Genomic DNA, 14,265 nt, shown 5'->3' with positions numbered 1-14,265 from the left:
AAGAGTAGGGTCAGGGCCCACATATTGCTATTGTTCAGAATCCCAGGTCATCCTGCCCCCCAGCACTTAGTACTACCACCTACCCACAACAATTCAATAAATGTTTGCGTTAATGACAACTGTCATTTTAAATGAGTTTGCCTGCCTTGTAATGTTCAGAAGTATTACCTGTCCACTGTTCTCCATGAAAAACTCTGGTGGTGCAGTGGTTAAGAGCTATGGCTGCTAACCAAAAGGTCGGCAGGTCAAATCCACCAGCCACTCCTTGGAAACCATCTGGGTAAGTTCTACCCTGTCCTATAGGGTTGCTATGAGTCAGAATCTACTTGACGGCAATGGTTTTTTCTTTTCTTTTCTTTTCTTTTCTAATTCTCCAATGAATCGTGCGCAGGTGCTACTGAACGTAGCAGTCCTGGGTGTCTACAGAGAATGAATCTCTTCTCAGAGGTCCTTAACCTAAAATGTCTTAATAGGCCCATCCTTTCCCACCTGCCACCTGAAAGAGAGCTCTCTTGTTCCCCCTGCCCCTCTCCACATGAGTTTAAAGTACATTTATCAAGCATGTATTGGCACATAATAACAACTATATTACCTATAATACAGAATTTGTAAAGCATATGGAAATAAGCAGGATCAGGAAGATAGAGTTTGTATGAGTCACTTTGTTATTTACTTAAAAGGACGAGTGTCAACAAACTGTATGCTAAGCCTAGCTAAGCCTAGCCTCATCCTCCACAGTTTAGGCAGAAAATAATACGCATGGTGCCCAATGCAGCCTCAGAGTTCAGTGATGGTATTCACTGAATCACAGATTAGACCAAAAAAAAAAAAAAAAGGTTTTTAAGGGTAGCCTATGGCTCTGTTTCCAGGAGCCCTGATGGCACAATGGTTAAGAGCTCAGCCACTCACTGAAAGGTTGGTGGTTCAAACCCATGAACCTACCCAGCAGCTCTGCTGGAGAAAAGACTGGCAAACTGCTCCTGTAAAGATTACAGCCTAGAAAACCATACAGGGCAGTTCAATTCTCTCACATAGGGTCACTATGAGTTGAAATCCAACAACATGGCTGTTTACCCAGCATAAACGGAAGGCAGACTCTTGATTTTTGACAAGCCACACATTTGTTTGGAGTCAGATAATTTATTATTGTAGGCCTGGGCTACTCAGCACATTTGCTTAAGGTGCTTACACGCAACACACTTCCATCTCTCTCTTCCTCCAGGAAGCTGGTCAGGACATGCTCAGAAGCAGGGCTTTGGTTAATTACCTTCCTGCCAGTGGGTGTGGTGGAGGGAACTAGAGACTGTCATCTTTACCAGCAGTCAGAGTGACATTTCCCAACAGCTCTGAGTAATGCAGAGAAGATTAAGAGCAAACTGAGGATTGCCATTTCTGAGCATAATTCATTCCCTTGCCGTCATCAACACTGTCTGACATCTCTCACCCCATCCAGGGCCTCTTTGGGAACATCACCCCGGGTGGCTGCAATTGCTCCGAAATGCCCCATTTAGACTAACATGAGGTGTTAGCATGTGGTAGTTTCTGGGGCTCCGTGATTTTGCCTTTGATAGATTTTTGTCCCTTTTGTGGGTCACCACCTAAATCAGAGTTGACATAGCTCTGGAAGGGCGAAGCTCAAAGCCAGGGGACTAGCAGCGATTTTCCCCATCCTGTCTAGTAACCTCTGCCAGGTAGGTGGCATAAGAGAGCTCGAAATTTCCCTGGGCTTCTTCGATGGTAAGATAGTAAGAGTCACCTGGTCTCTCCAGAGACTACTGTCCCTTAGAGAAATTCCGATACAATCTCCGTTGAGGTCTGAGAATCTGTTTGTAATGGGAGCCCCAGGTGATTCTTGTCATTAGGGAAGGGTCTCAGCAAGGAATTCAGGGAAAGTTCTCACTGCTAAATACATGCCGAAAATTCCGGCCTCAATAGCAATCTGATGAGTATTTTGGCATGTTGAATGAATACTTTCATTCCGAGTCCAGCGACACAGAGTCTGCTGGATAAAATCATCTCAAAGAACAAGCTCATCTACCGGGGAGGGGGCAAGGGAGGGGAGAAGGACGTGACTGGATGAAAAAAGTGTTATTAAAACTCCGGAAAACACAAGGCAGTGGCGGGGAGGGGGTGGGGGAGCTCACCAAACCCCAAGCCCCAAGCCCCAGGACGGTTATCTCTGCCTTTGCAAGGGCTGGTTTCAATCACCTTCTTGTACTGTTTGCTGGCGTCATTTGTCAAACCTTCGCATAAAAGTTGCAAAGTGAGGTTATTCAGCGGGTACCTTCATCCATCTCCAATTATTGACCGGGCTTGGGGGGTGGTTTACCATTCCTGGGGTCTCCAGCCTGCCGCCTGCTTTTTTTTTTTTTTTTTTTACCGCAACTGCTCAGCTCTGGCGCTGGAACGGAGCACAGCACCCCAAGGCCTTTCAAACAAAGCCCTTTGCAGCTTGTTGCGTGCGCCTTCTGGGTGTGCTTTCCTGGCGTCTGCGTTTGAGACTTCCTCTTCTGGGGATTTACCGATTTGAAACAAATCCCTTGGCTTTGGCCCTGAATCCCATAATTTTAAACTGTGCGATGATCAGAGTTGTTCATCAAGTTCTAATAACAATGTGGTGGGAGCCACTTTCCTCTTGCTGCTGTCGTTCCCTGGACGTGCTGCCTGCTCGCTACCTCCCCGCCCTGCAAGGTTGCCATCCCGTGGAAAGGTTCTCTGTCCACCCAAAGGAGCCCCGCGGTTGAGCTCCCCAATGGCTGACCGGTACATGGGTCAGAGGAGAAAAGGAATATCCTAATGTACATGGTTTGCCCCCCTTTTAATTCAAGGGCAGCTGAAAATGCCAGTGGTCAAAGATTATGAAGCATTTTGCACACTCCAGGCAGTAGTCTATGGGTCTTTCATGGGTTAATTTATTAACCCTCACAGCTCTGGAGTCCCTAAGTGTCACAAATGGTTCAGTGCTCCACTACTAGCTGAAAGGCCCAGAGGCGCCTTGTAAGTAAGGCCTGGCTATCTGCTTCTGAAAGATCACAACCTTGAAAACCCTGTGGAGCACAGTTCTACTCTGAAACACAGTGTCACTGTGGAGTCAGAATCGACTTAACAGCAACTCACAACAACAACAACACAACAACTCCATGAAGTTTGTATTATTATCAAGCCTGCCTTACAGACCCAGGAGCCCTGGTAGCTCAGTAGTTAAGAGCTCAGGCTGCTAACCAAAAGATCGGCAGTTTGAATCTACCAGCTGCTCCCTGGAAACTCTATGGGGCAGTTCTACTCCATCCTGTAGGGTTGCTATGAGTCGGAATCAACTCAACAGCAACAGGTTTGGTTTGGTTTGCTTTGCTTTGCTTTACTTTGGTTTCATTTGGTTTTACAGACCCAGCCCAGGATTGCACCGTTAAGAAGTGGGGAAATGGATTGGGGCTCCCAGGCCACCAGCTTCCCTACTGAGCATGTAGCCTAGCCTGCGAGAAGAGATGGGATTTGATAGAGGGTGGAATCTGCAGACGAGAGGAGGCATAAGTTACCCTCAAGTGGCAAGAAAGTACCCAGAGGCTTATGCTAGATATGAGTCTGTGGAAGATTAAAAAAAAACAAACAAAACCTCCAAATGGATGTTTTCAGGAAAGACCAGTGACTCTAAGGGTGAGATGTCTGTAAATGACCTCCTTGACCTTGCACCAGGGCATAGAAAAATATTTTCATACTTTGGTAGGGGGTGTCAGCAGCGCCTTTTAATATAATAGTACCAGAAAAAAAGTCTACTTACTCATTTATTTTAAATAAAAAATTGGCAAACTGAGGAAAATAATGTAATAAAAATATACTGGGGCCCTTGTCAATGTACGCTTCCCAAGAGCTTCGGTGGCCTGACTGGCACGTCGGTCACCTGATGCGCCTGCTTCCATCCAAGATGCTCCCACTTGTGATGCAGCTTCCTAAATTGTCTGGAGTTATGCTAGCATATAGGTGAACTTTTGTGCGCGATTAAAACAGTGATTAGTTTCTAAAATACGAGAGTATTTTCTGCAGCAGGGTTTTGCATACTCTACTTACCTCCGTGTGCCACATCACATAGTTTGGGAACATCTATATAAACTCATGTTAACTACTTAACATTTAGGATTTTTTTTGGATAATATTTTAGTCAAATTAATTTTGTGACACATACTGAATTTGGTACCCCATTAAACCTAGTGCCCCTGGTGGCTGCCCATATAGCCCACCCCTTAATCTGGCACTGCTTTGCACCAACTGAAATGCAGAGATGAGGCACAAGATGGCAAGTAAGGCTGGTGGAACCATCAGGAGGAGAAAATGAGGGCGTGTCTAAGCTGGCACAGCAATGGCTCCAGACAGGGCTGAGGCTGGGATGAAACAATCATGATCTGATGTCAGTAAGGAGAATAAGAACCATGCTGACTTACAAATTTGAATATAAATATTTGAATCTTTTTATTTTGTATTTATTTGTCCCTTTCCTAACTTGACATATAACTGTATTTCAAAAAATATTTCTATGATTTTACTTTTATTTACTTTGATCACAGAAGGTGATGGTACTGGTTTCTTTGCCACCAATACCACTGTTATGCCAATATCACATTATTTACCATTTCAGACTTTTTTAAAAATGCTAGAGAAGACAGTACACCTACTCCTCACTTATCAACATGGTTAGGTTCCAAAGACCAGGTCGTTAGGTAAAAATGGAGGATAAGCACATCAGACCACAAAATGGAGTATGACTACATCATTACATAACTGCCAAAGTACATCATTACATAACTGCCAAATTACATCATTACGTAACTACCAAACTAAGACTCATGGACCAGCTAAGTTGATACACAACACCAACCATCACAGCCAATGTTACTCTCACCTCGCACCTCAGCGTTCATTACTGCCAGATATATGTTACTGATGCACAGAAATAGTCGGATAGTAGATTTTTACTGTTGTAAATGTGAAATGTTGACTAATGAGATAGTAGATAAGTGAGGAGTAGGTGCATAGTCTAGCACAGAGTCGTCCAATAGAAATTTAATGCAAGCCACACATGCATTTTAAAAATTTCTAGTAGCCACATTAAAAAATAAAAACAGTTAAAATTAATTTTAATAATATTAGTTAATCCAATATATCCAAAATAGTTATCATTTCAACATGTATTCAGTATCAAACATTATTAGTGAATTTGTTTACATTATTTTCTTTGAACTAAGGCTTCGAAATCTGGTATGTATTTTACACTTACAGCACATTTCAGTTTGAACTAGCCACAATACAAGAGCTCAACAGCTACGTGTGGCTAGTGGCTACCATATTGGACACTGTAGCTCTAGCAGTTAAGAGTCGACCACACTGGTCATATTCTGGCTCTCTCACTTCTTAGCTGTACATCTCAGAAAAGTTAGTTAACCTCTCAGAGCCTCATTTTGTCATCCCTGAAACAGGGATAATAAGGGTAAAATGATCTCATGCAGGTAAAGGCCCAGGCACAGTGCTGGGCTCCTAGGAAGCCCTCAACACACGTCAACCACACTAGCACTATTAGCATAGCTTCTTCCCTGACTTCCCTCATTCTGAACCTGTTTAGACTAAATTTAATGTGCAGGTTCTAAGAACATTAACTAGTAACCAGTAACCAATTGCCATCAAGTTGATTCCAAATCATGGTAACCCCATGTATATCAGAGTAGAACTGTGCTCCGTAGGGTCTTCAATGACTGGTTTTTCTATAGCAGATCACCAGGCCTTTCTTCCAAGGCACCTCTGGGTGGACTTGAACCTCCAACCTTTTGGTTAGTAGCTGAGTGTGTTAACTGTTTGCACCACTCAGGAACTCTGCTAAGAACTTTAAATGCCCCTATTTCTCACTATAATTTTTTATCTGTTCTTTCTCTATTTTTAATCCATTGGTTCTCAACCAGGTACTCCCCCAGGGTATATCTGGCAAAGTCTGGAGACATGGCTGGTTGTCACCACTGGGGAAGTCCTACTGGAATCTAATAGGTAGAGGCCAGGGATGCTACTAAATATCCTGCAATACACAGGACAGCCCCCACCACAAAGAATCATCTGGCCAAAACGTCAATAGTGCAGAAGTTGAGAAACCTGTTTTAACCAAACTAACCTGTGTATATATGCATATTGGCGTTTATTAGTCTTTTTGAGCCCTTTTAAACAATTTAGGATATGAAATATAAATAATGATAGGAAGGTACTCATCCATGATCCTTGGAATATTTCTCACTTATTTGTACACAAGAAATCCCATAAACGGGCTTACTCAGGCTTTCCTGAGGGGAAACAGTATGATTTGGGGAGAGAGATGTGCGAGGCAGACGAACTCCCACAATCCTGTGACCTCCAACCAGTCAACAGAGGCTCCACCATCGTGGGGCTGATTGAATCATGACAAGGGTTTGGCTGCTAGTGGAATTGCTCTCTTGCCAAGATCTAGCGCCATGTGAAAGCTGACAGCTGCCTTCTTACCGCCCCGCTCAGGGTCTGTGGGGTCACTGGAGCCAAGGAGGAGGGGCAGGAGTCTCAACAGGGCGCGTCCTGGGGCAGGTGGTCGCAGCCAAGGCCCTTCCCTCCCACTTCCCCTCCCTTATCTCATTTATAACGTACGACAATTTACTTAGAGCTCTTGGACGAGACTTGAGGGAAATGGTTCTCCCGCCCACGCAGACGGTTGTGTTAGAGTGCCCAGCTTATTTTCAGGGCTTCCTCGGGGATTTGTAGGCTCCAGACTGCAAGAGAAGAACACCGACTTGCTTTTTATCCCCAGTCCTCGCTCCGGAAGTCTTTGCTCGGAATTTGCCTCTACTTCCGGTCCCAGTTAGTTTCCAGACGGGTGTATTTTTTCTTCTCATCAGTGCTCTATTTTCCCTTAAGGTTTTCCAGTTAAACACTCTCGAGTTTTCCAGATTCATGTTAGAAATAGCACTGTAAACCGTGTAGGCATTGAAGCTCATTTAATTCAAACTGCAGATAGGCAGGAGTTTCCAGTCCCCTTCACTCAGATAGTACTGAAATCTCACTTGTGGGTCTTCTCGTTGAAAAGGCTGCTTCCATGTTTTCTTGATTGCTGCCTTCCAAGGGCCAACTGTTTTTTTTTTTTTTTGGTATTTGTTTGTGATTTTCCAGCAGTTTTGTTACGGTGTCAGCCATTCCCAGTGACCAGAAGGACCCCAGCACTGTCCTCTGCTCAGGAGGGTGTGGCTCCACGGATGTGGAGACTGCAAGTCTGTAGGGCTACTTCAGCTTCTCACACTGCACCTGGCAGCCTGTGCGATGGAGCAGCTAAGCCCTGACTGCAAATGGCAGCTGCCAGTAGTTCTGGTGACCTAGTTAACTCCCCAGACCAACAACCACTCTCAACAAAAGAGTGTGAGCTGAGAGCAGAATCCCCTTACCCTCCATTAAAATTCAGAGTAAGTAAGTAGGAGCCACAGGAGGCTTTAAGACTGTCTGGTGAACAGATAAATTAAAGCCAAGTGGCTGGCTACTTGCTCTTGCCAATGCTGGGGAGCTATTCCTTTTCCCCATGGCTCCCACCCTCACTGAATAATCAGGTTCCTTCTGGCCACCTGGAAAACTCAGAGTCAAACACCTGTTTAAGTCGATGTGCTGAGCTCTGGGCCTGCCACCACTGATCATCTGCAGCGCACGACGTAACATTCACCAGCTGCTTAACTTAGCATGAGGTGGGAGCACAATGCTTTGATGAAAGCATCAACAATGCACTTAAACCAGCACAGAGTCCAAAGCTTTCCACATCAGTGGGGAAGCGTGGGCTCACGGCAGTGGCCTGCCAGGCTTTGCCCAGGCTGGGGGCAGGGGATGGGAAGGCTGCGGGAGCACAGTGCAAGCCCAAATGAGCATGGACCGACTGCTGGCCTCCTGAGCACAGGGCTGAGGCCATTCTTCTCTGGGAGCAGATGATGACTTGGCTAAGCTGGCATTCTGATTCCAGAAAAATGAGCGCATTCTGTTGGAAGCAACCATGGAGACCATCGTTTTCCATAGAGCAGTTTTCTCCTTTGTTTAGGCAGAGCTCAGCTTGTGGAAAAAGCTCGAGAACAGAGAAAAGAGGAGAGGTTTTCTGTCTTTGCATTTGGACGTATGGTGCTTGCATTTTCCTTTGATGTTGAGTGTGTGCTCCTTTAATTTTATTGTCACCACTCCACTCTCATCCTAATAAAAAAAAATGATCGCTAAACACAATTAATTATGTGGTGCAAGGCATGCAGATAACTCTATCCCAATCTATGAGTCTCCTGTACTCTCAGAAGTAGCATATAATTTTAGATTATTTTGGAACATGGTGCCAGAAGAAGTACCAGAGCCTGGTTCTTAGAGCAATTTATAAATAATTGAGTGGCAAAGAAGGAATCATTTTCATCTTTTCTGGTCTAATGTTTGAATCAAGGCAGAGTAATAAATGAAACTGATCATTTTTATTGAGTGCTTCATATGTACCAAGCACTGTTGTAAGAACTTTATACTGACTATCTAATTTAATTCTCACGACTCTGTAAGGGAGGGAGAGAACAGTTTTACAGCTGAGTATCTGAAGCCCAGAGAGGTAAAGTAACTTCCCACAGGCCCCATCCTTAGCAAGTTCTGGAGGCAGGACTTGAGCCAGGGCAGTCTGGGTTCAGAGCTGGCAAACTAGGCTGCATCCTAACTGCTAGAGTCCCAGGGTTGTACAAGATGTGAAAACAATTATGAGTGACATTCATCTACCTCCTAGACTATTTAGAAACAAATTCATTTTTAAACATTTGACCATTAAACCTGTTCCAAACCCGTTGCCACTGAGTCAGTTTCGACTCATAGAGACTCTATAGGACAGAGTAGAACTGACCTATAGGGTTTCCAAGGCTGTAATCTTTACAGAAGCAGACTGCCACATCTTTCTCCTGAAGAGTGGCTGGTGGGTTTGAACGACTGATCTTTTTGGTTAGCAGCTGAGTGCTTAACCACTGCACAACCAGGCTCCTTATTTCACAATTAGGCATTTCTAAAATGCTTATTTATAACATTAAAAAAAAAAAACCAAAATGCCTATTTTGGGCAACTCTTTCTCAGGTAGCTGAAGTGCTTTCTCCTAATGGTCTTAGGCCTCCTGGAGATGGGAGGCTTTGGGTCGTCACCTCTTGCTGAGTTATCACAAATGTCAATGGCTATCCTAGCCCTTTGGCTGATTTCCAGTCCAAACTGCTCAAAACTCTGGGAGCAAAATGATTTGGTGATTTGTGATGTGAAGATTCAGAATGTGGACATGGTAGAGAGTGTGGAAATGCACAGGACACATTTGCAGCCTTCTGAACTGGCAACCTGGGGACAGGTAAGGCTGCCTCCCCTGTCCTCTCCCCTCTCTACTTGCCCTCTTCCTCCTGGGGTCAGCCTTCTCTCCTGATGAGTCACAGCTATCCATTTGTTCCACTGGCATCAAGGAATGATTGTCTTCAGTTTGTGGAGTGTGAGTACTTGACCCAGGACCCAAATCAAAGTCTTTAGTCACTACACTTGACAAAGGGATTTATCACTGATGAAAAGACAAGTCAATCTACAGAAACTTAAATTTGTATTTCTCTGGGAGTTGTACCAAAGCTCAGAAGGTCACTCTATAATGTTAAAGGACCAAGGTCTTCCAAGACCAGTGCTATCCGTTATGACTTCCCCATAGCCAAGAAATGTCCTTTATTGGCTAATATCATGAGCAGTCGAAGAATAAGGGCAATGGGGAAGTGATCTTTGCAATGAATTAATCTGCTTGTCAGACCTAACAGGGACATCCATGTGCTCAATGTGTGCTAGAAAATGCTCCGATTTTAATTCTATGATGAAAGTAGACTATTTCCACCTTTTATTTAATTCAATTCCAATAAGCAATTTAGAAGATACGGAGTCTAATGTCAACTCTTCAGTGATTAATTTTTTTAAATTTTATTATTATTATTTATTGTGCATTAGGTGGAAGTCTACAGAGCAAATCAGATTTCCATTCAATAGTTTGTACATGAAGTATTTCATGGTCTTGGTTTCACTTCCCACAGAGCACCAGCACTCTTCCCATTCTTGTCCTGGTTTCTCTGCTTTCATGCTGATTTTTTGCCACTACTTGATTTCTTATCCTTGCTTTTGGGCAAATATTGCCCTTTTGATCTTGTATAATTGATTGTTCCAAGAAGCACATTCCTCTCCAATGTTATTGTTTATTTTATGGGTTTATCTATTGCCTGGCTGGAAGGTGGTCTCTGGGAATGGCTTCAGTTGCAAGTCAGAAGGGTGTCTTAGGGCCATAGTCCTGGGGGTTCCTCCAGTCTCTGTCAGAACAGTAAGCCTGGTATTTTTTGTGAATTTGACTTTTTGTGTCCTGGACCCTCTGTTGTGATCCTAATCAGAGAGGTCAGCAGCGGTAGCCAGGCACTTTCTAGTTCTTCTGGTCTTAGGGTCATGTAGGCTGTGGTTCACATAGTCCATTAGTCTTTTGGACTAATTGCCCCCTTGAGTCTTTGGTTTTCTTCACTCTCTTTTGCCCCAGACGGGAAGAGACCAATAGTTGTATCTTAGACGGCTGTTCTCAAGCTCTTGAGGCCCCACATGCTACTCACCAAAGTAGGATGCAGAACATTGTCTTTATGAACTATGTTGTGCCCAATTTACGTAGATGTCCCCCGAGTCTATGGTCCTTTGACTTTGAGCCCCAGGAATTTTAGCCTGCAAAATTAATTGTGTGACCTTAAAAAAGTCACATGGTCACTGAATTTGTACATGTGAAAAATGTTGAATTGGAAAATGTTGTATTATATATATATTTATAAAAATAATAATAATAAAAGTCACATAGTCATTCTTGGCTCAGTTTCCTCGCTCACCACACATGGAGGCTGGGTCAGATGATCTGTAACATCCTGCTCAGCTGTAATAGTAATAGTTACAATTTTAAGGTGTGTGGGTGGGGTTATGTTTCCATTTTACTTTGGGATTCTAATGGAAGTTAAAGACTCTTCAACCCATGAAAAACTTAAAAAGCAAGCAAGTTTATCATTTTCACTGCAAACTGTATATGTATATATATACACATATTGTCAGCAGCTGGAACATAATGTAAAAAAATTTTTTTGAGTAATTTCAAAACATATGCTATGTGCTGAATGGAGATCTCTAGGACTTCTACAATTGCAAACTTCAACACTCACTTCTAATATATTCCAACTTAAAGTGTGCAACCTTGTTTAAAATGCACTGCTAAAGCATGTATTTTCATGTATTGCTATGTCTGAATGCATGATAACCAGGTTGAAAATCAAATTATCTGTGTTAGGGTGAATTTTATTGTGTGAATACTGCCTGCTGTGCTGTGAATGAATCTTGTAAACACAATCAAATGCATCTTTCCCTTTCTCACGCATTCAGCCCCCCACCCGGCACAGTGAGGCAATTCTTCACCTTCCGCTTCCCATTGTCACAGCAGTTCATGTTTATCGTGGGTGACATCTTCAAGCCTCTACGCAGCGTGAGCTCTGCCATGTTGGAACTGCGCATTCTCCGCCGAACATCAGCCTTCAGATGAAAGTCGTTTCATGAATAATGAAATAAATAAATAAATAAATGTCGCTCTTATTCCAGAGGTATGTGAAATGCTTTGTTTAACTTCAAGTGTCTGCCGAGAAATTTTCAGGCCTCTCTGGCTGTTTTATTGAGAGCAAAGAGTAGATCTTTAAAGGGAGCCGTTTTTGCTCCATTGCTAGTTTACTAAATTATCCAAATGGAAGGGGCGGGGGTTGCTGTGTGGCATTCAGACATCCGGGGAGGACCCTGAACTTCAGGAAGTGTGGAGTCGGCAGAAAGCCAAGACCTTTCAGGGTGGGGAGTGAGTGAGTCCTCTGCTAAGTCACAGCCCCTGAGCGGGAGGTGTCGAGTCACTTCTCCTCTCTTGTCCAAACACTGTGGAGCAGCTGCGATAGTCATTTATGGGGTGCATGGTTTTCGATAACTGCAACGGGATTAAGGGAGGACTTGAACTGCTGAGGGGAGTGACATTGTTTCAATGCCATAGAAAGCAAGGCTGCTGGAAGATCCGAGCAAGTGATGGCGCACACACTGGTAGACTAGATCTTCCCTCCTGCTGGCAGCATCCTTGCCTAATGTTGCAGTATCTCCGAAGTTCAAAAATGGAACTTTCATAAAGGGAAAATAAACTCTGTGAGTTATGGGGTTGCCCTGACCTGTGCCTTATGTGGCAAGTCAGTTAGCTTAATAGTGAAGGTGATGGTATTAGAGATGAATTTCTCTCTCCTTCCCAGCACTTCTTGTTCTTGCCTGACCCCTAGCACACATTGCCCCCACAAAGGGCCTAAAGCTCTCAAGATGGACCACCCCACCCCGGCAGCTGTGGAGCACCCACCTTGGGCAACTCTCCAATCCCTCCCTGGGCCCCTTAACCTTCCTTTCCCCATACCCAAGTCTCCCTATCCTGTTGGCCTTTGAGACGTCAGTTCTAAGGTGTGTGTACCAGAGAGGATTTCATAGCTCATCTTTCCCAGGCACGGTGCTCGTCTCATCAGAGGACATGCTCCAAAAGAAGAAGAAACAATGGCAAATTTGCAGATGTTGGGGTAGACCAGTGGTTTGGGCAGCCTGTGAGCTTTTCGGCAGCCATCTTGCCAGAGTCAGCCTGGATGTTCCTGGGACACTCCGTTTTTGATTTGTTAAGTGTTTGGAGGGTTGGGTACTTGTAAGTTGTTATCCTGAGAATAACAGGAGTCCAGGCTCATCTTTCAGGGAGTTCTATCCCCCTCTGACCCCTGATTCTTTTCATACAGTGAGAAAATAAGGATAAAATGAACCCCAAATTTTATCTTAATGAGGAGGAAAACATCACAAAAGGCAATCCTTTATGTCAATATGGAAGAGAGAAGGGACTTCATGGTTGATGATGATGTTCGAACATGGAACCCTGGGGAAGCTAATCCTCCATTTTCACCACATATTCTCTTCTCCACTACTACCACCAACCTCCCCCACAGTTTCCAAATGTGAAAATTCTATTTCTCCTCATTTTGCTTCTGTCCCTTAGGATAGGCTCATTTTCTAAGGCAGAATGAATCAAAGTTCCTTATCTTTTCAACAAACCAATAAGTCAAGGCCTGGTATTTCTGAGCTCTATATGGCGTTCAGAAGCCCCAGGGAAGGGTGAAAACTAGGATTCCATATACCTTCTCACTCTTGCCTTACATATATTACCCATAATTCAAAGACTTGTGCTTCAGAGGCAAGCATACTTTCTATGCTATAATAATTAAACATTAGCAAACCTGTTGCTGTCGAGTGGATTCCAACTCATAGCGACCCCGTAGGACAGAGTAGAACTGCCCAATAAGATTCTGAAGGAGCAGCTGGTGGTTTTGAACCACCAACATTTTGGATAGTAGCTACATCTTTTAACCACTGTGCCACCAGGGCTCCTAAGCACTAGTAGCTACCATGTATTTAATCAATTACTGAATGCCAGGCACTGTGCTAAGTGCTTTAGACACGTTATTTCATTCTCAAACATTTCTATTATTATCCCCCTTTACAGATAAGCTAACCAAGGCTTAAATAAGTTAAGTAACTTGCTGAGGGTCATGTAGTTAATAAGTAGCAGTGTTAGGCTGGGATTCAAATCTAGGCAGTCTGACTCTACAGACTACAGAAAGAATGTGTGTGTGTGTGTGTGTATGTGTACATACAAAAACACGGATATAAGCTCCTATAGGGCAAGAACACTGTTTTGTTCTCTGCTATAAACCAAAGCCTGAAAAATAGTCCTTGGCACATGGTTGTAGTTGTCAGGTACCGTTGAGTTGGCGCTGACTCACAGTGACCCCATATACAACAGAAACGGAACATCGCCCTGTCCTGTGCCATTCTCACAATCTATGCCGTGTTTGAGCCTATTGTAGCAGCCACGGTGTCACTCCATCTTGTTAAGGGTCTTCCTCTTTTTCGCTGACCCTCTACTTTGCCAAGTATGATGTCCTTCTCTAGGGACTGGTCCCTCCTGATAATATGTCCAAAGTAAGTAAGATGATGTCTCGCCATCCTCACTTCTAAGGAGCATTCTGGCTATATTTCTTCCAAGACAGACTTGTTTGTTCTTCTGGCAGTCTATGGTATACTCAATATTCTTTGCCAACATCATAATTCAAATGCATCAATTCTCTTCAGTCTTCCTTAGTCATTGTCCAG

The sequence above is a fragment of the Trichechus manatus genome, unplaced genomic scaffold, assembly GCF_000243295.1.
Source record: "Trichechus manatus latirostris isolate Lorelei unplaced genomic scaffold, TriManLat1.0 scaffold00004, whole genome shotgun sequence".
NCBI classification, from domain to species: domain Eukaryota; kingdom Metazoa; phylum Chordata; class Mammalia; order Sirenia; family Trichechidae; genus Trichechus; species Trichechus manatus.
This window is presented reverse-complemented; position numbering follows the sequence as displayed.